Genomic DNA, 25810 nt, shown 5'->3' on the forward strand with positions numbered 1-25810 from the left:
GGTTGAATGGTGATATTAGAGAGTTTGCAGCATGAAATCATATTCACGGCTGGCAGCCGTATAACGTACGTCTGCTGTATGGTATATGGTGGTTGAATGGTGATATTAGAGAGTTTGCAGCATGAAATCATATTCACGGCTGGCAGCCGTATAACGTACGTCTGCTGTATGGTATATGGTGGTTGAATGGTGATATTAGAGAGTTTGCAGCATGAAATCATATTCACGGCTGGCAGCCGTATAACGTACGTCTGCTGTATGGTATATGGTGGTTGAATGGTGATATTAGAGAGTTTGCAGCATGAAATCATATTCACGGCTGGCAGCCGTATAACGTACGTCGCTGTATGGTATATGGTGGTTGAATGGTGATATTAGAGAGTTTGCAGCATGAAATCATATTCACGGCTGGCAGCCGTATAACGTACGTCTGCTGTATGGTATATGGTGGTTGAATGGTGATATTAGAGAGTTTGCAGCATGAAATCATATTCACGGCTGGCAGCCGTATAACGTACGTCTGCTGTATGGTATATGGTGGTTGAATGGTGATATTAGAGAGTTTGCAGCATGAAATCATATTCACGGCTGGCAGCCGTATAACGTACGTCTGCTGTATGGTATATGGTGGTTGAATGGTGATATTAGAGAGTTTGCAGCATGAAATCATATTCACGGCTGGCAGCCGTATAACGTACGTCTGCTGTATGGTATATGGTGGTTGAATGGTGATATTAGAGAGTTTGCAGCATGAAATCATATTCACGGCTGGCAGCCGTATAACGTACGTCCGCTGTAGGATATATGGTGGTTGAATGGTGATATTAGAGAGTTTGCACCATGAAATCATATTCACGGCTGGCAGCCGTATAACGTACGTCTGCTGTATGGTATATGGTGGTTGAATGGTGATATTAGAGAGTTTGCAGCATGAAATCATATTCACGGCTGGCAGCCGTATAACGTACGTCTGCTGTATGGTATATGGTGGTTGAATGGTGATATTAGAGAGTTTGCAGCATGAAATCATATTCACGGCTGGCAGCCGTATAACGTACGTCTGCTGTATGGTATATGGTGGTTGAATGGTGATATTAGAGAGTTTGCAGCATGAAATCATATTCACGGCTGGCAGCCGTATAACGTACGTCCGCTGTATGATATATGGTGGTTGAATGGTGATATTAGAGAGTTTGCAGCATGAAATCATATTCACGGCTGGCAGCCGTATAACGTACGTCGCTGTATGGTATATGGTGGTTGAATGGTGATATTAGAGAGTTTGCAACATGAAATCATATTCACGGCTGGCAGCCGTATAACGTACGTCTGCTGTATGGTATATGGTGGTTGAATGGTGATATTAGAGACCACCATTCAACCACCATATACCATACAGCGGATGTACGTTTTACGGCTGCCAGCCGTGAATATGATTTCATTCTGCAAACTCTCTAATATCACCATTCAACCACCATATATCATACAGCAGACGTACGTTATACGGCTGCCAGCCGTGAATATGATTTCATGCTGCAAACTCTCTAATATCACCATACAACCACCATATACCATACAGCAGACGTACGTATACGGCTGCCAGCCGTGAATATGATTTCATGCTGCAAACTCTCTAATATCACCATTCAACCACCATATACAATACAGCAGACGTACGTTATACGGCTGCCAGCCGTGAATATGATTTCATGATGCAAACTCTCTAATATCACCATTCAACCACCATATACCATACAGCAGACGTACGTTATACGGCTGCCAGCCGTGAATATGATTTCATGTGCAAACTCTCTAATATCACCATTCAACCACCATATACCATACAGCAGACGTACGTTATACGGCTGCCAGCCGTGAATATGATTTCATGCTGCAAACTCTCTAATATCACCATTCAACCACCATATACCATACAGCAGACGTACGTTATACGGCTGCCAGCCGTGAATATGATTTCATGTGCAAACTCTCTAATATCACCATTCAACCACCATATACCATACAGCAGACGTACGTTATACGGCTGCCAGCCGTGAATATGATTTCATGCTGCAAACTCTCTAATATCACCATTCAACCACCATATACCATACAGCAGACGTACGTTATACGGCTGCCAGCCGTGAATATGATTTCATGCTGCAAACTCTCTAATATCACCATTCAACCACCATATACCATACAGCAGACGTACGTTATACGGCTGCCAGCCGTGAATATGATTTCATGCTGCAAACTCTCTAATATCACCATTCAACCACCATATACCATACAGCAGACGTACGTTATACGGCTGCCAGCCGTGAATATGATTTCATGCTGCAAACTCTCTAATATCACCATTCAACCACCATATACCATACAGCAGACGTACGTTATACGGCTGCCAGCCGTGAATATGATTTCATGCTGCAAACTCTCTAATATCACCATTCAACCACCATATACATACAGCAGACGTACGTTATACGGCTGCCAGCCGTGAATATGTTTCATGCTGCAAACTCTCTAATATCACCATTCAACCACCATATACCATAGCAGGACGTACGTTATACGGCTGCCAGCCGTGAATATGATTTCATAGCTGCAAACTCTCTAATATCACCATTCAACCACCATATACCATACAGCAGACGTACGTTATACGGCTGCCAGCCGTGAATATGATTTCATGCTGCAAACTCTCTAATATCACCATTCAACCACCATATACCATACAGCAGACGTACGTTATACGGCTGCCAGCCGTGAATATATCATGCTGCAAACTCTCTAATATCACCATTCAACCACCATATATCATACAGCGGACGTACGTTATACGGCTGCCAGCCGTGAATATTTTCATGCTGCAAACTCTCTAATATCACCATTCAACCACCATATACCATACAGCGACGTACGTTATACGGCTGCCAGCCGTGAATATGATTTCATGCTGCAAACTCTCTAATATCACCATTCAACCACCATATACCATACAGCAGACGTACGTTATACGGCTGCCAGCCGTGAATATGATTTCATGCTGCAAACTCTCTAATATCACCATTCAACCACCATATACCATACAGCAGACGTACGTTATACGGCTGCCAGCCGTGAATATGATTTCATGCTGCAAACTCTCTAATATCACCATTCAACCACCATATACCATACAGCAGACGTACGTTATACGGCTGCCAGCCGTGAATATGATTTCATGCTGCAAACTCTCTAATATCACCATTCAACCACCATATACCATACAGCAGACGTACGTTATACGGCTGCCAGCCGTGAATATGATTTCATGCTGCAAACTCTCTAATATCACCATTCAACCACCATATACCATACAGCAGACGTACGTTATACGGCTGCCAGCCGTGAATATGATTTCATGCTGCAAACTCTCTAATATCACCATTCAACCACCATATACCATACAGCAGACGTACGTTATACGGCTGCCAGCCGTGAATATGATTTCATGCTGCAAACTCTCTAATATCACCATTCAACCACCATATACCATACAGCAGACGTACGTTATACGGCTGCCAGCCGTGAATATGATTTCATGCTGCAAACTCTCTAATATCACCATTCAACCACCATATACATACAGCAGACGTACGTTATACGGCTGCCAGCCGTGAATATGATTTCATGCTGCAAACTCTCTAATATCACCATTCAACCACCATATACCATACAGCGGACGTACGTTATACGGCTGCCAGCCGTGAATATGATTTCATGCTGCAAACTCTCTAATATCACCATTCAACCACCATATACCATACAGCAGACGTACGTTATACGGCTGCCAGCCGTGAATATGATTTCATGCTGCAAACTCTCTAATATCACCATTCAACCACCATATACCATACAGCAGACGTACGTTATACGGCTGCCAGCCGTGAATATGATTTCATGCTGCAAACTCTCTAATATCACCATTCAACCACCATATACCATACAGCAGACGTACGTTATACGGCTGCCAGCCGTGAATATGATTTCATGCTGCAAACTCTCTAATATCACCATTCAACCACCATATACCATACAGCGGACGTACGTTATACGGCTGCCAGCCGTGAATATGATTTCATTGTGCAAACTCTCTAATATCACCATTCAACCACCATATACAATACAGCAGACGTACGTTATACGGCTGCCAGCCGTGAATATGATTTCATGCTGCAAACTCTCTAATATCACCATTCAACCACCATATACAATACAGCAGACGTACGTTATACGGCTGCCAGCCGTGAATATGATTTCATGCTGCAAACTCTCTAATATCACCATCAACCACCATATACCATACAGCAGACGTACGTTATACGGCTGCCAGCCGTGAATATGATTCATGCTGCAAACTCTCTAATATCACCATCAACCACCATATATACAGCAGACGTACGTTATACGGCTGCCAGCCGTGAATATGATTTATGCTGCAAACTCTCTAATAATCACCATCAACCACCAATACCATACAGCAGACGTACGTTATACGGCTGCCAGCCGTGAATATGATTTATAGCTTCAAACTCTCTAATATCACCATTCAACCACCATATACCATACAGAGGACGTACGTTATACGGCTGCCAGCCGTGAATATGATTTATAGCTTCAAACTCTCTAATATCACCATTCAACCACCATATACCATACAGCAGACGTACGTTATACGGCTGCCAGCCGTGAATATGATTTCATGCTGCAAACTCTCTAATATCACCATTCAACCACCATATATCATACAGCGGACGTACGTTATACGGCTGCCAGCCGTGAATATGATTTATAGCTTCAAACTCTCTAATATCACCATTCAACCACCATATACCATACAGCGGACGTACGTTATACGGCTGCCAGCCGTGAATATGATTTCATGGTGCAAACTCTCTAATATCACCATTCAACCACCATATATCATACAGCGGACGTACGTTATACGGCTGCCAGCCGTGAATATGATTTCATGCTGCAATCTCTCTAATATCACCATTCAACCAGCATATACCATACAGCAGACGTACGTTATACGGCTGCCAGCCGTGAATATGATTTCATGCTGCAAACTCTCTAATATCACCATACAATCACCATATACCATACAGCAGACGTACGTTATACGGCTGCCAGCCGTGAATATGATTTCATGCTGCAAACTCTCTAATATCACCATTCAACCACCATATACCATACAGCAGACGTACGTTATACGGCTGCCAGCCGTGAATATGATTTCATGTGCAAACTCTCTAATATCACCATTCAACCACCATATACCATACAGCAGACGTACGTTATACGGCTGCCAGCCGTGAATATGATTTCATTCTGCAAACTCTCTAATATCACCATTCAACCACCATATATCATACAGCAGACGTACGTTATACGGCTGCCAGCCGTGAATATGATTTCATGCTGCAAACTCTCTAATATCACCATTCAACCACCATATACCATACAGCAGACGTACGTTATACGGCTGCCAGCCGTGAATATGATTTCATGCTGCAAACTCTCTAATATCACCATTCAACCACCATATACAATACAGCAGACGTACGTTATACGGCTGCCAGCCGTGAATATGATTTCATGATGCAAACTCTCTAATATCACCATTCAACCACCATATATCATACAGCAGACGTACGTTATACGGCTGCCAGCCGTGAATATGGTTTCATGCTGCAAACTCTCTAATATCACCAATCAACCACCATATACCATACAGCGGACGTACGTTATACGGCTGCCAGCCGTGAATATGATTTCATGCTGCAAACTCTCTAATATCACCATTCAACCACCATATACCATACAGACGTACGTTATACGGCTGCCAGCCGTGAATATGATTTATGCAAACTCTCTAATATCACCATTCAACCACCATATACCATACAGCAGACGTACGTTATACGGCTGCCAGCCGTGAATATGATTTCATGCTGCAAACTCTCTAATATCACCATTCAACCACCATATATCATACAGCGGACGTACGTTATACGGCTGCCAGCCGTGAATATGATTTATGCTGCAAACTCTCTAATATCACCATTCAACCACCATATACCATACAGCGGACGTACGTTATACGGCTGCCAGCCGTGAATATGATTTCATGTGCAAACTCTCTAATATCACCATTCAACCACCATATACCATACAGCGGACGTACGTTATACGGCTGCCAGCCGTGAATATGATTTCATGCTGCAAACTCTCTAATATCACCATTCAACCACCATATATACAGCGGACGTACGTTATACGGCTGCCAGCCGTGAATATGATTTCATGCTTGCAAACTCTCTAATATCACCATTCAACCACCATATACCATACAGCAGACGTACGTTATACGGCTGCCAGCCGTGAATATGATTTCATGGTGCAAACTCTCTAATATCACCATTCAACCACATATACCATACAGCAGACGTACGTTATACGGCTGCCAGCCGTGAATATGATTTCATGCTGCAAACTCTCTAATATCACCATTCAACCACCATATACCATACAGCAGACGTACGTTATACGGCTGCCAGCCGTGAATATGATTTCATGGTGCAAACTCTCTAATATCACCATTCAACCACCATATACCATACAGCAGACGTACGTTATACGGCTGCCAGCCGTGAATATGATTTCATGCTGCAAACTCTCTAATATCACCATACAACCACCATATACCATACAGCAGACGTACGTTATACGGCTGCCAGCCGTGAATATGATTTCATGCTGCAAACTCTCTAATATCACCATTCAACCACCATATACCATACAGCAGACGTACGTTATACGGCTGCCAGCCGTGAATATGATTTCATGTGCAAACTCTCTAATATCACCATTCAACCACCATATACCATACAGCAGACGTACGTTATACGGCTGCCAGCCGTGAATATGATTTCATGCTGCAAACTCTCTAATATCACCATTCAACCACCATATCATACAGCGGACGTACGTTATACGGCTGCCAGCCGTGAATATGATTTCATGCTGCAAACTCTCTAATATCACCATTCAACCACCATATACCATACAGCAGACGTACGTTATACGGCTGCCAGCCGTGAATATGATTTCATGGTGCAAACTCTCTAATATCACCATTCAACCACCATATACCATACAGCAGACGTACGTTATACGGCTGCCAGCCGTGAATATGATTTCATGCTGCAAACTCTCTAATATCACCATTCAACCACATATACCATACAGCAGACGTACGTTATACGGCTGCCAGCCGTGAATATGATTTCATGCTGCAAACTCTCTAATATCACCATCAACCACCATATACCATACAGCAGACGTACGTTATACGGCTGCCAGCCGTGAATATGATTTCATGCTGCAAACTCTCTAATATCACCAACACACCATATACCATACAGCAGACGTACGTTATACGGCTGCCAGCCGTGAATATGATTTCATGGTGCAAACTCTCTAATATCACCATTCAACCACCATATACCATACAGCAGACGTACGTTATACGGCTGCCAGCCGTGAATATGATTTCATGCTGCAAACTTTCTAATATCACCATTCATACACCATATATCATACAGCGGACGTACGTTATACGGCTTCCAGCCGTGAATATGATTTCATGCTGCAAACTTTCTAATATCACCATTCATACACCATATACCATACAGCGGACGTACGTTATACGGCTGCCAGCCGTGAATATGATTTCATGTGCAAACTCTCTAATATCACCATTCAACACCATATACTATACAGCAGACGTACGTTATACGGCTGCCAGCCGTGAATATGATTTCATGCTGCAAACTCTCTAATATCAGCATTCAACCACCATATACCATACAGCGGACGTACGTTTTACGGCTGCCAGCCGTGAATATGATTTCATGCTGCAAACTCTCTAATATCACCATTCATACACCATGTACCATACAGCATAGGTATATGTTATAGAGCTACATGCAGTGTTTTAAATGTTATAGTTATAATATTAATGGTGTTTTGTTATGGTTGCATTAAAGGCTTTTTCAAGAACAATATCGACAACAATATACCACCACTACACACCCAATGGTTTATTTATTACATATATTTTGCATAACAGAAAGGATAGGATTAAAGAAATATGACATTATTTGAAAATTTCTCTTTGCTTGTATCTTCAAACTGCAATAGGTGAACAATCTGAGGAAGATTGCACAGTCCACACTACAATCACTAAGAATGCCTGTGGATAAAAATAAAATCATTAAAATACTTCTCAACATTTATTGACACATATATGTCAATAACATATATATATATACATGCAAGTACCATAGCTTTTATTTTGCATATGCATGGTTCTTGCATGACGAAGTATGCTACAAGTATCTCTACTTCCATGATCAGTTCTATAGTGAACATTTTTGTTCTCATATCATCCTAAGCCTTTTTGTTTTCTCTGGGCTTTTTGATAAGGATTTGTGCTATCAACTTCACTGATCCTCTCGTCTAATCCTTCATCCTCTATTTCAGAAAATATAATTTGCTCATGTATCTCATCATCATTACTTTCTTGTAAAAACCTTGTAGGCTGAGCAACCTTCTCCATTTCTGTGAGACCATCATGATGATGAATGACTACAGGAACAGAAGGCTTGAATTAGGCAACTTTTTTTACACATATCAGCAAATATCACTTAGATGGTACATATTTGATATAATTTGACCTACAGTTTCTGCAGTCCTTACCTATAAATCATTGCAAAGTTGCATAATTCATATAAACCATTGATATAAAGAAACCAAAATAAATATGTACCCCATACTAGTTATATCATCAAGCCAGATGCCTAACAAAATTGCCTTACTTTGAAAAATTAAAGAAAAATACCACAATAAAACTGTTAAAAACTGTTATAAGAGTAAACTCTTTCCAATTGACTGAGTCATAGCCCAAAGAAACATTATTAGAATCTTGTAATTGTTAAAGATGGCGTCGTTTATTCCAGAATTAAATTCATAACAAATAAAAATATTCGCATTTTCCAGCAGAATCTCATGTACTTCTAAAGTTCAGTATCTTACCACTTCATTCTTTAAAATTATAAACGTAATTTTTCGTTTAACTTCAGATTTAGGTAAAGAATTTCTGTTGAAACTATAATTGGCAGAACTCAGCGTACAAACAGACGTACGTTACACGGCTGACAGCCCGTCCGTTTGGGGTGTTTTTTACCGGCTAATAGCCGTATGGAAACAGACGAAACGGGTGCTTTTTTGAAATCCTTTACATTTACCAGCTGAATTTAGGACGATGAGGTACTTCATGTATGCCTCTTACGAAGTCCTAAAATGACGCCGGCCCAGACAAAGACATGGACCATGAAGGCTTCAGACTTCTGAGAAACGCCTTGGGCTCGGTGTTTGACAATTTACTTTCAAAATACGTCTTGCTATAACAGTAACAGTAGATATGATGCAATTCGCGATGTAATTGATCAAATTTGATTTTAATGACACGTCTTCAACTGTTTCTTAACGAAGCGTAAAACGACTTTGCGGTATTGAAATGAGTAAATGACATATCCCTGGCAGTAGCAAAACATCGCATAGAATCGTGCAAATATGGACACGTTAGCATCGTCAGCCCAATGAAATACTAAAAACAAACAGGAAATCTAACTTCGAAAAACGGGAGAGGGGTTTGTGAAAACCTCAGTTTGAATGGTTTGTGCAAGCAATGATTTGTTAAAAATGAATTTTTATTATATTGAATGAAGCTTTAGGTTTTGGTTTCCAAAATATGGGAAATTCAGGAATATTTTCTGGCGGCTCGACTCATAGCTTGCGCGACGTTAATGCTGGAATAATTATGTAAGTAAGAGTGATTGCTTGCAACAACTCAGTTGTTCGTATTTTTTTCTTTGAAGTTATCTAAATAAAGTCTAACGTTTGTGCCACTCCACCGGAAAACCTGGCTGAGATTGAAGCGAGAGTTCAACATGGGATGGATATTCTGAAACAGAACCGGCCAGTGGTTCTTTCTGCCGTTTTTAACATGATAAAGTCAAACTGAGAACACAAGACTTTGTGTGGATATAGAAACGGGGGACTGAAATTAACTTTCGTAAATCATGCTCTTATTTGGCTTTGTACTCTAACGTGTTGCTGTAAAAAATGTAATGTTTCCCCTTTTGCTAAAGCCTAACGGTTCATACGTCCCATTTTCTTTCCATTTGCTCTACTTTAGACGATTACTATAAAATCTAAGCCATTTTTAAACATTTCAGGCACTTGCCAAGCATACGCGGTTGATAACTTTTCGCCCACGCGCACTATAAAATTCAGGTACATAAAAACGCCGTATTTAATATAATTTATATTGTATATGTATTAAAACGCCGTATTTACTATACACCACGTAGTTCCAGCCTTGTCCCCGGCGCGTGTTTTCGTTTTAATACAATTGCAATTAATTTAAAAAAACACGCGCCAGGGCGAGGCTGACATAGACACATAGTCCCAGCTTTGTACATCATTGAATCTACTCAGGCAAAGACTAACCAATAGATACTGAGCTGGAACTATAGGTGACAGTAAGTATTTAAAAACATGACGGGTCTTTGTACCGGCTTTTTTTTAGTACGCGTGAGCGTAAAGTGACCAACTGCGATGATCGGCAAGTGCCTGAAATGTTCAAAATGGCTTGGATTTCCAGCTCAAATATATTCGATTAATTGAAGCTTTACAATATCGTCATTTATATAGCATTTTACATTTTTACGCAATTGAGATAAATTGCAGAATTGTTTATACTTTATCTCAGGTACTTGCCGGGCATGCGCATTAAAAAAGTGGATGCACCAGTTCCAGACTCTGTTATAATTCTCTCTGCCATGCGCGCGCAAATTATTTTGAAATTACGAATGCGAAAAAGGTCGTTAAGAATAAACGTCCGAAATTATTCGTGACGGCAGACGAACGTATTGAAATACGAAAAGCAGGGCGCTTATATACATTGGCGGTCAAAAAGAACTGCTCAAATGTTGCTATTATCGTATATAACAGCTAGAATCGTAACAATCAATATTTTATTGTACACTAGCGGTCAAAAAGAACTGTTCAGATACAAATTCATAAAAAAGAAGCGAATATAGGAGAGAGTTTCATAGGCATTTTGGATAATTCTCTTATTCCAAGCAATATTTCAATAATGTAATGCAACCTGCCACACTTCCAATAGTGTCAGGAAGAGGGAGTGACAGAAATCAATTGTTGGACTGCACAGTCAAAAGGCCTTAACCCCTAGTATTGAACATCTGTGGAACAATGTGAAAGGGATAGTGCAAGAAAGGAATTGATTCATAAAGCGTCCATGATTTATGCGTTGCTGTAAAGACTGTCCATAAGATGAATTTCTTTTGAGCATTAAGATTACCACCTGGCCTTAACAGAAAGTGCCACGCCGGTGTAAGGCCATCATCAATTATAACGCCAAAGGAGGGTCAACAAATTAATATTTCATATAGCTTAGCATGTAATATAGTCTATATTTACTCGTATATATTGTTAGAGGGGCAGCTACGTTCATTTGAGAGCATTTTAACTTGTTTTGAGCAGTTCTTTTTGACCGCCAGTGTATATAAGCGCCCTGACGGAAAGCGTTGGAAATACATAAAACAAATCGAAGTCGAACGACGGAAATGTTTGGAAGGGAAAGGTGCTTTAATAAATTTCGATTCATTAACTAATGTTTAATTTGCGAATTAACGTGATCTTCTGGCGAGATTTCCGATAGGCCAAACGAGGTTTAAAATTTACTTGACTTCTCTGGGACCGGTTGTTCAAAAGCCGGTTAACCTATGATTAAATGTATTTTGATGACTAATATTCTTATATTTTTATTATATAATATTCTTATTCAAAACTGTAAGAGATTATTCGTGTGTACATGTTTCCTCCCATGTTTCCTCTCCGTTTTGAATCGAAGTTAATCTAGGATTAAGAAGTTATACCATGCACCTAACTAGGTTAAGCTAGCTGGGTTAAAATTTTTATAAATTTCAGATTGACGTTTATGGCGAACCGCTAGCCGCAAACGGCAAACTAAAGTTCGTATTCGTCATTTACTAATTCGATGTTGACAAACCTTGGCCATGAAAATTGAAGCATGAAATGTGAACTTAGCCGTCGAAAACCTGCACGGTTTACTTTCAAATGCGTTTTATAATAAACATACCTGCAGGTTCGGTGAGTCGGTATTTGCGCATCGAAGGAGGCTGAAACTTTCAACCTCCCGAAGTGCGTAAGCCCAGACTCACCGAAGCTGCAAGTATATTTAGTTTTTAAGTCGTGCTATTTCGGGAAAAAGTCAAAAACCTACACAATGGGTTCGGCAGGTGGGTTCAAGTTTGAACGAACCTGCTCTTAGCCAACAGGAACACAGCTTTTACACCAGGTATGGGATAATAATGTCTGCCTCATTCGGTTGCCGGTATAAATCTTAAGTTCTTTTATAACTGAGGCTTAACGCTAACCCTGAAGATCATATATTCAAAGAAACTAAACTAAAACACAAAGTAAAGATCATATATTCTTCCTCTGTGCCTTGGGTTCAATTTAACTTGCTTTTAAACAAAAAATAACCGCCTCCGGATCTTGGGTTTTGCACTGGTGGCAAAATAATGTGTATTTAGATCTTGAAAGGAAATGTGATGAATTTAAACGTTGTCGAAATGAGAAAGAGAATTCTGAGATTGGTTAGAAATATAGTCAGGCTATTTCAAAATGATTGCTTTCTGGAAACTAGCTCAATTGCTGAATAAATTGCAATGAGTAATGTATTTAAATTTGCATAAAATTTTCACAGCTCGCCCATTTGAGCCTGGTGTCCCTACGAAAATGTACTGAAGCGGTAAGCTATATATATGATATATTTATTTTTTAAAACAAAAAATGGATATGTCTTTGAAGGAAAAAGGCCTATTAGCCTATAATGAGAACACAGAAATCAATTTCAAATATATCTTGCCGGAATAGGTGAATTACTTTTAATTAAAACGGTGAAAATCACGGACTAAATCGCAAACTATTTATTTACTGTAAACTAACGAAAAAACATTTAAAGGCGATTTTTATGTACTGATTTTTTATATTGAATTATATAATCAGGAGTTATATTTTAGTAAGATTTTAAAGGGCTGAATATTTAGCTCCGAAAGCTGTGAAAGCCGCGATAACACTTAGACATGGCTAAGAAGTTTTCATTGTAAACAACACCTTAGTATTAATAGATCGAATCATTGTGTATTCACTATTCAGTGATTTCGGAGTCTGATCCTGCCTAGGTGTTCTCCAATCGAACGGCATCCCATTTTCCCAATTCCCCGATTTCTTGTTTTTAAAATTCAACTATATATATATATATGAAATTTAACTATGCATGAAATTTCATATTGACTATTCTATGAAAGTCTCCCCGCATTTTCTGCAGTATCTCCGTCAAAATGTGCTAACTCCATTTTCGAAAGGCATTTCTACTCAGCCTCAACAATCTCGTGGCGTCCGTGACTCCGTGGGCACCGATAGTACTATTTCTTCAACGTGATAAGGAGCCGGTGTGAAAACAACCTTTTTGTATAGCACTTCGACACCTCTGTACATTTTTCTTGACCTTGTCGGTCGGAGTGGACGGACTCGACGGAGGACATAACGTTCGAATCGACAAAGTCCTCTATCAACTTCCTTGAATACTTTATGGAAAAAGAATGCGTTATACAAAGTTAAAATAGTTTAGACTCTGGGGCCGGTTATATAAAACTACATTTTCAGTAGTTATATCCAGGGCCTTTTTTAACATATATACTGGGGGGGCCAAGGCCCCCCCACCCCCCATCATGTTGGCCCCCCCAGTTCACTATTTTGGCCCCCCAGTGAAAATCCCCTTTTTAAAAGATATTAACAAAAAATGAAGAAAATTGAATAATTTAGCTCTGCGACAGTGTATTACTATTAGCACTCTTGTATTCTGTAACCCAACCTTTGTCGAATGTAACTCGACGAATGTTATTTGTCGAGACGCTGGAGCACAAAAACGGCTTAAATAGACAAATAGATTCATCAATGATCAATCATTTTTCTGTTGTAATGTACAATATTTCAAATGCATCTTTACCTTTACAAATATACATGGATATTTGAGTGTACAGAGATTATCCAGTTTAAAGAAAATATTCTTCAGACTGGAAAATACACTAAACTGTCAAATATACACTCCATTACTCCCTGTTGATATTGACACACATGTTGTACCTTTGATATTACTTTTGGTAAGACGTAAGTTAACTTTGTATTTTTTTGTGCGTTTTCCATATTTTTATCTGAGATACAAATACAGTTTTTAGAATAAATTTGAAGGCTCAGAATATAGGAAACGGCATTTCTTGACCATACTGATTTCAAAAATCTCCCGGGTGCCCCCTAGCTTTCGGCCATGATCGACATTCCTGCTTCTATCCGCTAGTGGGGAAGCCCTTTTTTGCCAATGGCCCACCCACTCGAAATTTCTTAAAAAAGGCCCTGGTTATATCGCAGTTATAAATAAATGACTCTCATCGGTCAATTCTGTCACTAACTATAGTTAAAAGCTAACTACGTTTTGATACAACCGGTTCCTGGTAAGTTAGCACATATTTTAAAAAACTGAAAGGGATATTCCATGTTAAATCAAGGTTTCACTAAACGTCTTGATAGTATGCTCTCAACCTTACACAAGAGAGTCAGAAAGCAAGAGACATAGTTTGTGCTAAATATGCTGGTTATTTTGATCTCTCACTAGGAAGACAATAAAACTGCAGGTTGGAATTGTTTCTTCATTTTTTAAGGGATCTAAAAACTGTTCTATAGTTCTCTTTTATGCGCACAGAAAATTTTAAACAATTTTATTATTTCTTTTAAAATTAAAAACTACATAAGTAAATAAAATCATTTTTCATTCACGCATTTATAAAATTTTTAAAGTGCATGTTAATATCACACGGTTGCGCATTTTGAATACATCAAAAGGTATTTTTAAAAAAACTTTGCAATATATTTTGTTGCTGCAAAAGTCTATTAGCCTTTAAAGTTACCGCACGTGATGTCAAATCGGGAATTTCGTACAAATTAAACAAAAGAAAACTGATTTGCAACCGTTATACCTACACGCGCGTTCAAAATTCCACATTCAAAACAAATTTAATTAGCGACATATATAGATAACGAAATTCACAGTTCTTACCATTTCATTAACAGCATTCCCTTTCTAAAGTTGTCTTTTCAGCCTAAACACGCACAAAGAAGACGTTCAGAGAACGGTTGTACAAAGTTGAACCTCAATTGGTTCATTATATCTCGTACACACTAATACAGATTAGTTTTACTTACCACTTTTAGTACTTCACTTAGGTTGTTTTGCCCGGCAGCCTCCCTTTGCTGAAGATGGGAAAATTGCTCTTTAAGAAGTACAGTCTTACGCTCATTTTTTCTAAGATAGAAAGGAAAAAGCATCTCTTCGATATACAGCGAAAAACAAGCAAAAGAAAACGCTTTAATTCTGGACGACTTAATTCTTGAACATACTCAAGAAAGATGACAAGTCATTATGAATATATGTAAAATGATATCGAGCTTTCGTACAACCGGGCACGTGTGACATGTGATGTGTGACGACACCTTTGAACTTCTGTGAAACTGTGAATCTCTCTTTCTAATTGCGCATTAACCAACTTACAATCTGCAATGAGATAGTAAATCATATAATAATGAAAACAGCATTGCCTGGTGTTTCCCAACTGAGGGACACAATTCCAGGATAGGTAAATCTATGATAGCGAAGGGAATTTTAGAATTTCATGCTCGTCTCAACTGTGAAGTGATTTTTTCGGGAAGAGTAATGTCGAATAACAGACTTCAACACTGGACTTCGGATAAGTATTGAAGCCGTTCCTGGACCATTAAAGTGAACCGTTGGAAGAATTTTATTCAAACATGTGTCTACGAAATATCAACAAGATGCATATTTTGAAGAGACTTTGGTCTTGTTGTAAGTCCTGAAATAATTGTGTTGCAACAAAAGCAAGTTCTTACTATAAGTGAACAAACTATATTAGTATATACAATTTATCCAGATTACTTAGTTTATTAATGCATACAGTACATGTCTTGTTAATACATGTATATTGCCTTTATTTTTACTTTCAGAATTTTTCTTGTTCTGATATTATACATGAAATGTCTATTTCCGTCAATTTTGGTTTACATTCAATGGTGGTTTTATTTTAGGATGGTGGTTACCAGTTTACTATCAGAGGTAAATTGCATGCACTGGTTGGAACAATTGTGCTTGTTTCTGGGGATAATCTTCAACTGATAGGTGGCTTCAAATTCCTGCCTTTGTAACTGTACTAATATTTGCTAAACCCAACCTTGGTGCGACGGTAATATTCCGTTCCTTAACGTAAAATGTTTCATCTACTTTAGATACGGATTAGTTGGAGCCATTGAGCCTTGCTTGCATGCAAGATGGTTTGATTCCGGACTCTCAAATGCTGTCTTCGTCATCGACATACGTTACATCGACAGTTGGTAATGCAAGATTATCCACATCTGTTCTTTTGTTGATATTACGGACAGCCCACTATCTTCAACACAACCATAAAACAAACAGTTATCAAATAGTTAACAAATAGTTAATCTCAATAGGTATAGCCTAGTTTACATTTGATATTTTTTAAACAACTATATATTTTAAGCAGCTGTAACTGACGCTTTCGACACAGTACCATCTAGGCCGTTCCGAGGTAAGTTTGTATGTTACCAGGGCCAGGAATGAGGCAATGGTGGGGTTTAAAGGCAGTGGCAGATCTAGGGTAAGTCAGAATAAATTACTACTATCAATATTATTTAGAAATTAATAACCAATGGTGTTGTTATTAAGGTATTTTTCATTGGAAAAAAGGCCGTGAAATGCATTGTGACTCACCCTAAATGCACCACTGTTTAAAGGCTTTCAGTTGACATTGTAAGAAACATTCTTATCTTGTTTCCAACACCGGGCTTTGCATAAGTAGCAACTCAGTCACTCAATTACTTATCTTGCATAAAACATATTTTTTGATAGAAGGTAAAATATCGTTTATTTTATTCATCTTTCAGAGAACAGCTTTCAAAATCGACAACCCCAGGTAAAGGACACCTAAAGAATCGCCCTTTAACTTGTTTGAACAGACTATGGAAACTAAATGCAGAGCGTGGTTGAGATTTTTAAAAGCACGACTGTCTATTACATTGGTATTGTTAATACACTTATAATAAACTGTGCATTTCTTGTTTTCACCTTTTGTAGTTTACCAGACAAACAAGCTTTGATGAAGTTCTAAAGCCACAGGCTGCAAACGGTAGGCTATATGTATATCTCCTTCAAGTATGTATGGTCAACGAGCAATGCACATTTGTTTCAGCTTTTGGACAATAGTTTGTAGTGACTATAGCTATATGTAGCGGTGTAGCACTGTTGATTTCCACAACATTATAGATGTTGTTCATTGAATATTTTATATTACCAATTATACAGTTTTTTATTTATTAATTATTTAATAATTTCATTTCAAATATCTTTGCTTTTAACCTGAAACCACCTGGAATGAAATGGGTTTGAATTTCTGTTATCATATGTTCAAAGATTAAAAACATTGCAAACTAATTTTGTATTTGACCGTTGAATGTGGAAACGAGTCTTAACAGGAAAACGAGTTTTCAGAGAAAACGAGTTTCGCCTCTCGTGCGTCCTTCAATATCACAGCTTTGATGTCAGGATCCTTTGTTGTAGACGTCGACGATGATTATTGTACATTGAGAGAAGCTTTATCGCAAGTCACCAGTCCGACAAGAGAGTACATGTCGCCAGATCCACCATTTTCCCCACCTTCGCCGTCAGCAGCGCGGGACGTTCTTCTCCACGCGTTCGCAGCAAGAACCGACACTGATTCAGAAGGAAGCGACGAAAGCAGCCGAAGAAGTTCGGGCTGTGGCGATGCGGTATCCGACCGCGAGCACTGAAATACGAGAACGTTATGTTTGATAAACCTTCGCCGAGTAGTTCATCAGGGTCTGGTGGCGAGAGTCGTCAAGGGCAGTTCACGGAAAACCGGCTTCAGATTGAGTTCCGTGAGTGATGGACCTGGGAACGAATATAAAGAATGGAAGAAAGTGAGTACTTTTGATCCTTAAAAAACTGAAATACGATGAATCTGTCCAAACTGCGAACAAATTATCCAGAACAAAGCGCGTTTCAGGCATTCAGCGGTCGAGAACTGTTGTGGATTAGTCTCTCCAAATATAAAGTATGGTGCAAACGTTTTAGGTCACATGCAGTATACCTGATGACTTTCTTTGAGTTTGTTAAGTACAAAAAATATCTTAAAAGTCGATATAAAATGTATACATGTACAGACGATTACAATATATATATACTTTGCGTGTATCCCACAGGTGAAACTGAATTCTGATAGGTTATAAAATACAACGTTTCCACAAAGTTGTGATCTAACTTGAGGTGGTGTCCTGAAAATTTTCCACAGTGCTATACATTCGAAAACTTAACACACACAATTCAAAAAGTAATTGATAAATAATAGTTTAAAGGTATTATGCGGTGAATATTTTACTTTTATGAACTTGATTTTATTAGTTGTCTCTATCATGCACGGCATTTTGGGATTACCCAATGGAAAAACTGAACACCCTTTATTTAAACTCACATTTTCTTGAGATTATCACTTTCTCTATTATGTTTCCTAAGCACCAATATACTCCCTGAAAAATAAGAGCGAAGATAGATGGAGAAGGTCCCGTTCTACATGATTAAGTTCCCTATAACAAGCCCTAATGAGGGCTAAGGCGGTCTAAGGAGGTCTAAGGTGGGCTGAAGAGGTCTAAGGAGGGCTAAGGTGGTTTAAGAAGGGCTAATAAGGTCTAAGGAGGGCTAAGGCGGTTTTAGGAGGTTAAGATGGGCTGAGGAGGGCTAAGAGAGCTGAGGAAGACTGAGGAGGACTAAGGTATGTGATACACTATAGTATGTGATACATTATACTACGGGTCACATAAAGTAACTACCGATAATTTAGAAGTATATGTGATGTATATATATATATAATTATATATATATATATATATATATATTGAATAAAATTACTTTAAGGCTGAATTAAAGGCTGAATTACTTAATTTTGACTGTTAAAACTATTGTGTCAATAAAATCATAGCTATATAACTATTGCTGAGAAACATTAAGATTATTGATATAAGTTAATGAAATAATTTTATTTATAAAATAAAATCGAACAGAGAGGCTAACTTTTGTTGACCTTGTTACTCATAGCATATATAAAAGAGTTTGATACCCTATTTGTGTGGCTCATTGGAATATCAAAGGTTCTTTCATGTCTTAGATTCTAATTAGATTTGTTCCTCTCTTGCTACAAATTATGAATTTTATTGTTTGGATCCACGGCAGAATAAAATAATTTTGTTACACAGATGTTCATGATGAACTTTCAAAGCTGGAATACCAAGTGAGTTTAATTTCTTCAGGTATAATAATAACTATAGCTCTTTTCTCCTGCCGTTCCAAATCGTTTTTCAAGTATTGAGGTGAGGTAGCGCATTGTAAAAAACCGGGACATAGTCAATGACTGATCTAATGCATGGTATGTAGAAGGAAGCCAGGGCTTTACACGGAACACTTGCGCCTTAAAGTTGCTCAAGTAAATCACAAGTAAATAGGGTCTTTTATCAACCTTTTTGACGACTTCGTCTATCTGAGGTTTCCATCTTAAAGTATTATTAATGGTAAGACCCAAGAGTTTGATTTTATTAACAACTTCTAACTCTTTTCCATGGAATACAATTGGATCGAAAGGTCTCTGATATCCAATTAATGACGCTATATGGTAATTCTAACTCTGATAGTTTTTGGATCAAAATTGAATGATTGACAACATCAAATGCTTTTCGGTAATCGAAGAGGATTTTTCTTACAACGGCGCCATTACCGTCAGTGGTGGTGGACCAGCGATGGATCATGCTGATTAATACATTAGTAGTGGAACTTCTAGGAACTGCACCATACTGATTTGGGTCGATGACTTTCAAGATTGCTGGTTTCACATAATCAACGACAATAAATTCCTCAGCGACTTTCGAGATAGCAGCAGTAAGTGAAATAGGTCTTAAATCTTTCTTTGGATCTTTTACAATTTTTGTGTTTTGCAAAAGTGTAATATTGGCCATTATCCAAGTGGTAGGTACACGTTGCTCTCTGTATGAAGTGTTGAGGATAATTGAGATTGCAAGGGCTGGGATATATGATAAATCCTTAATAGCCTTTGATATGTTTAGAAAGGTTGCCATTGCTTCTAACGGAAATTTTGGTAACGGACATTCTAGTCTAAAAATGTTTTATTCGTTTCATTTGTTTGATCTCTTGGTGTAAGGTTGGAAAACGTTTCAACATTGGCTAAACTTATCAGTTTCCGTTTGGTTACAAGGTTTGAGATACGTTTAATTTCAGACCACCATTTCTTCGGGTTTTTTTCTTTCAACTTATGCATATTTAGTTGATAATATTTCGCTCTACATTATTTTCGCTCTCTAGCTGTTAACTAAATGCCTGTACTTTTAAATATCGCCGATTTAATTCCATGAGTAGCAAAGGCTTGTTGTCTTTTCTTAATGATCGATTTCATTTTATTGTTCATCCATGGTGCATCTGTGATGGACACCGTTTGATTTCTTTACTTGGCATCGAAAATTCAAGGCCGGTAAAAACCACGTTGTAAAATGTATTCCACATTTCTTCACAGTTGATCTGATTGGAGGTTGGGAATAATTGATTGCCATTTTATAGAACTTAAATATCTACCAAATTCAGCTTTGCCAGATTGACGATAGTCTCGTTTTGTCATGACAATCTTCTTATTTAGTTTGGGACTTTTGACACATAAAGTCATGAACGGGGCTAATTGCCCCTTTTGCCTTCCTCTGGGCGGCCTGGTCCGTCATATATTATGCTGTACCAGTCTTTTATCGCGCCCTTGCGAGATATTTAAAGAATGGTCTTGTATGTTTGGAAAAAAGAGCGATAGCAATTTTAAAGCCAGAAGTGGATTATGGTTCAGCTTGTGAAACTTTGAATGTAAGACCAATGCCAATGGAAGAACATCATAATCTTTTATGCGAGAATTTGTTCCAGAATATAGTCAATGATCCGGAGCATAAACTTCATAATTTGCTCCCACCGTTACATCAACCGCATCATGACCTTAGAAATGAACGTAAATTTAACATACCACGTACACTTTCATACTGATCGTGCCAGTGAGAGATTTTTTCGTGAAATAGAGAAAATGGGCTACTCGGAGCTGGTGGAGGGGGGTCAGGGTGGCATTAAGCAGCACTGATTAATTACGTGTTCAGGGCCTCTTTCAGCGCATATGCCTCCCCCAGCATATGCGCTGAAAGAGGCCCTGAACACGTAATTAATTTAAAACTTGCGTGGACTGGCGGTATGGTTGTCAAACAGAGCAATAACATGAAGTACAATAAATCATAAACCGCCGCTATAGATTTTGAACCAGACTGAGGATTCGTATTTACAAAAATTGTTGGTATTTGGATAAAAAAAATGCAAAGATAATGCAAAAACATAAAAATAATTCAACCAAAAAGATTCTAAAATATATATTCTATTATAAAAAAGACCCTCTTGAGTAAAACTAAAGGTTGCAGATGAAAGTGGCGATTGGAGTTGGATAATATTATGATAAAGAGGGGGACTTATTCTGGTGGATAACGGTTGAAAACCTTGGTAGGTGTTGATTTTAATGTTTTCTCACTCCTCAAAAGTTCAAGATTCCATTTTGAACTATGATTTGGAAAGTTAACGATGCCCTTCAGGATACATGATTAAGAATTTTATTTAACCGGCCCCTGAATTCGATTCGGATAGAAAAAAAAGCATATGTGTTATTTGGAATATATTTTTCTAAGAATGCAGTCTGATATTGTATTAATCTCAATGATGTGGTACGTCTGCTTGAAGTTTTCTGTACTTTCTTACTCAATATTTATTTAATAGTTTAACAGTATGTATGGAAGAAAAGGCATCTTCACCTAAATTGTGTTCATGAATTTATATGTCATTTTACATAGGAGATTAAAATTTTTTTAGTACAATAGACTGGCAATTTAATATAGAATCTTGAACAGATTATAAATTTAATAAAACCAGCAAATAATTGTTGAAAACGCTTTCATATGAGTAAATAGCTGTTTAGTCATATTATTGCCATAGTTAAATAAATATATAAATATGGGATAAATAAACCAAGACTACAGGATTTATTATAATTTTGTACATTCCTTGTGGTAAACAGTCAAATATGAATTCGTAATTCTATAATTATTCTACATATGTGATATGTGTCTGATATATATGCCTATTTTACTATTTAATTGACATGCACTATATATGAATATAAATATATTTATATATAACTAATTTATACGGTTGCCTGTTGATTGCTTGCTGCATGAAACTTGAAGTAGCATTAAAACTGTAATGAAAACATTAAATTAAATCCTCTACAAAATTGTCTTGTCTATTTAATTGTCTATATATACATATATATATAAAATATTCTATAGATTAATATTCGAAGTCTAATTAGAGATAAAATATTCGAAGTCTAACATATGCCATTCTAATTAGATTTTGAGTATCTGTCTATATAGGATGGAATATTTAATTAATCAGGATGAGAGATTTTTACAGTTGTAATTATATGAACAGTTGGGTGAGACTTCTATGAATCAGCAGGGGGGTGTTTTCAATTTTTGCCAGTGCTATAGCTTAGGGAGCGCTGAAACCTAAGTTAAATCAAATTACATCAACGTAATTTTCAGTGACGAAAATTCACATCAGTCCTAGTCAATCAGTTCTAGTCAGTAAGTCAGTCATAGCGTAATCTCCGGGGGTCCTTCGAATTATTTTCGTAATTATTTATTGTACATATTCAGTGATAGGAAATATAGGTTAAAAGCCTAGGGAGAGGTTAGGCGTGAATTATACAAATATACCTGTCAGATGATATGCATGAACTGCACAGCGTGCCGTGGTCGATGTACATTACTTTACACTACGAGTGTTTTGCCCGATCCTTTTCAGAAAGTATTAAACTTTTAAATGTTGACATCATAAAGTAACACCTTTCTACGAACCGAAGAAACACATAAACGGTGTATTTTGTTGAAACGTGTTACTGCGAAATTGTTCCAGCTGCCATGAGCTACAATATAATTCAATACTGAAAAAATTGCGACAAATGTAATGTGAGTACTTTTGAGTAAAATGAAAAACAATATCAGTTGAAATTTTACTCGATTCGTCATTCAGCTCTTAGTTGTAATTGAACTAGAACTATGCTTCGTCAACTGGCCTCGCTCGTATAATTGATTCCGAGTTATGTTTATCCTGCCACTCGCGATTACTAGATTTTTAGATTTCTAGATTTTGGAGGTATGCCATCACTACCACAATAGTTTGATAAACTTCTTCTGAGTCAGGAACAAATGTAGGTACTATTTCACTCATAATCTTGTATTTTCAGGGATTAAATGGTCAACAATGGTATGGTCAGCAGGCATCGCGAGCTGTCAATCAAGCCATCGGTCGTGCATTATGTCATAATGAAGATTATGGAGCCATACTCTTTTGTGACGAGAGGTGTGTTTCTTAAACTTTAACATGGTCCAACCAATTTTGGATGAGAATTTCCGAAAACTCTTCCAAATTACCCTGCATAACCGTTCTAATCTGATACCTAGCTTCTGGTCTACGGGTACAGTCGCCTTATTTTGTTCAATGAATTTCCATCGGAATTCACATCTAAAATGCGTTTCCAGTAGTCAGAATTTAACCTGTTGGGCAAACAAGATTTTTATTATAAAAAAAGCCGGTAAACAGCTTGAATTTCTATTGAGCAAAGTAAGGCTACCTATACCCGTAGACTGCTTCAGGGTAAATTAAACTTTTAATATTTTTTGGGAGGGACGTCTTCAGTGAAAACGTGACTTTTCTGTCTAATTTTCCTAAATAATGAATGCACTCTGTGTCAGTCAATGTTTAAACTGTTATATGATTAGTCCTTGCACCCCCAAACCCGGTCAGATGAGATCCATTTAGGCAAGCGAGTTTGTTGAATTGTGTCCTCATTTTCCAAGGTTCTGCTAAGAAACAACAAAAGCGGAACTGCCAAAATGGATGAAGCCGTATATTTGTGCATATCCGACATTTGAGGACCTTCAGAGGGAGCTTTCACACTAGCAACCGAATTAGTGAGTTGTTAAATGAAGTATCGTGATAAATACACGAATAAAGATTCAGTCAAGTCCTTATTCCCCTCTGTTCTTAATCTAATGATATGGGCTACTATACCGCTACCGCCGGTAGGTGCATGTGTAATGGTACGGAGAGACAACAATATAAACTTAAACAAAAACTACCCCGTACTTTGGTTTTTGTGTCTTTAAGATCTGAACACCAAAGTAAAACGTTACATCTCCAAGCGCTTTTTAAATATCGATGTTGTCTATATTGTGGAAATCCATCTTTTCATGTCTAATGAACGTGCCGCTCTTAGGCCAGCTGATTCTAAAATGGATGAAGTTATCACCTGGATAGTTTTTTCAAACGTAGAAAGGACCTACTGACCAACTAACCTAGCATGACCAACTGATTGAGCTTTACCAATTTATTTAAAATGGTCAAATAGAATACATATATGTGATATATATTACAAGATGTACGGTTAAAAATTTTAGCTTTTTAGCCCTTTTTCAGCTTGCCTGAATTTTCGGCTGAATTTTGCCCGAACTTTTTAGTTCTCGAAATTTTGCCCCCCCCCCCTGTCCCGTACGGCTATGGGGACGAAGCAAGAAAACAGTTACAATTTTCCTATGGCTTTTCCAATTAGACAGCTGAGAAAAAATTGGTTCATCATCTGTAGCCTTTATCCTCCTGTCACATGAATCCTGTGCCCAACAGTATATTTTTGTTTGGATTTCAGCCAGTATTGAGGCGAGCCGATCCACAGATTCAGCCAACGAGCGAATAATCGCGTTGTTCATCATTAATTTTTCAATTCTAAGGTTTTCAATGCTTTCTGCACTATCAGATAGACACTAGATGAACACTAGACTGCGTTTGTTTCGCCACGGTATATAGAACCGCCAGGCAGCATAACCTCGCCGGTTTATGGATCGACTGTCATCAACAGTGTTGAATTCTCAGTGTTAGTAGCCCTGTCTACGCTAGCAGTCGCGTTTGCAAGATCGCCGCTCGCACACATAGCTTTAATCACCCGAGTACGAATTTCATTCGCATTCTTTCCATCAACTACCAGGAACTTTTTGTATTTTAGCCAGAGAATCGTAAAACCTTCCGCCTCAAAAAGTCTCTTTTCATTTGCGATGACCACGTTCCTAATAGGATAAGACCATCCCTTACGAATTCTTTCAAGCTGTACTAGCTAATTGCGAGTACTTCAGCATAAATATGTTCGCTACTTCATTCTCGAAAAAAAATTCTCATTACCACGCGCTCTTTTTGTTGATATTGTCGAACGCTGACTCAATGTCTCGCTTGCTC

At 38.1% G+C, this 25810-nt stretch overlaps 1 long non-coding RNA gene across 1 annotated transcript; it reads left to right on the plus strand.

Moving 5' to 3' along the window:
• Positions 1-21799: 21799 nt before the first annotated feature.
• Positions 21800-24492, plus strand: LOC114517831. The gene is made up of 3 exons (XR_003686436.1): positions 21800-21970; positions 23772-23887; positions 24385-24492. It is a non-coding gene; the product is annotated as an uncharacterized LOC114517831 (long non-coding RNA).
• Positions 24493-25810: the final 1318 nt, after the last annotated feature.

The sequence above is a fragment of the Dendronephthya gigantea genome, unplaced genomic scaffold (genome assembly GCF_004324835.1).
Source record: "Dendronephthya gigantea isolate DGI-Jeju-01 unplaced genomic scaffold, DenGig_1.0 000009F, whole genome shotgun sequence".
NCBI classification, from domain to species: Eukaryota; Metazoa; Cnidaria; class Anthozoa; order Malacalcyonacea; family Nephtheidae; genus Dendronephthya; species Dendronephthya gigantea.